Raw genomic sequence first — 1,163 nt, forward strand, 5'->3', positions numbered from 1 at the left:
CAAATTATATACAAACATGTGTCACAAAAAGTCAACAAATGACCAAACAGGGGAGAAATTCCAAATCAAATAGGAAATGCCATCAATAATTCCAGAAAAATTCACATGTATTCTCAACATCCACAAGTATGTTCATGCAAAAATCCAGACCAATTTGAGTTCAATAAGCATGGTAATAAAAATCATGAAGTTGGACATGAATGGTGTGACACAAATTGTCACACCCCTAATCAAAAAATCATATCTCCACAACCAGCAATGATAAATTCACAAACTCTATACCAAAATCACCATGAACATGTCTAGTTTAAGCACAAAAAATTTGGGGAGCATTGGATAATGTATCATCATTTCACAAGCAATTTGGAAAGGCATACATAAAATGGACAACATGAACAAACCCTAGCACATTTTAAAATCCACACATGCAAAAAATCTGGAAAAATCATCATAAAAAACTAGAGATCAAGAGGAGCAATCCACAAAAAATCCCATCAAATTTGGATTAAAAATGGAGGACTTATGATTTTTGGAAGATTGGTAATGAAAATGAAATAAATATTGAGAAAATGAAATGATTTAAATAAAATAAATCTGGCAGTGGCAATTTTGTAATTTGGGAGTCCCTTAAGTGAAACTCTGCGTTTCACTTAAGGAGGTGTCAGCCAACGACTGGTGCATGGCAATCAAACAGTGCCTTCATGCAAGCAAAAGCCAAACGCGATTTTTCTGGGTTTGAAATTAGGGTTTATGTGTGTTCATCATCGTGTTCTTCATTCCAAAATCCAGCCAGAACATTATTTCACCAAAATCAAAAAGCGACCCAACAATCAACTCATCTCAACATGCTCATCAACATTCTAACAGTAATTTTCATCAAATCGAGCTAATATGAAAGAACCAAGCAAAAACACATTTGAATATCAATCTTTAAAACAGTGCTTCTCTCTCAATACACAACCATTTTTCACGATTCAAGTTTCAAAATAATCAGCATGGAGAGTTCTTTCTAAAGCATAACATGATTTTGAAAATAAAGAGATTCGAAATCTTACTTGATTTGGAGCACAGTGATGATACAGTGGTTGTTTGGTTGCAAAAGGCTGAAACAGATGTACAAGGAGGTTTGTATTGATGAATGGAGAATGAATTTTAGCTCAACA

This window comes from Lathyrus oleraceus, chromosome 7 (assembly GCF_024323335.1).
Source record: "Lathyrus oleraceus cultivar Zhongwan6 chromosome 7, CAAS_Psat_ZW6_1.0, whole genome shotgun sequence".
NCBI lineage: Eukaryota > Viridiplantae > Streptophyta > Magnoliopsida > Fabales > Fabaceae > Lathyrus > Lathyrus oleraceus.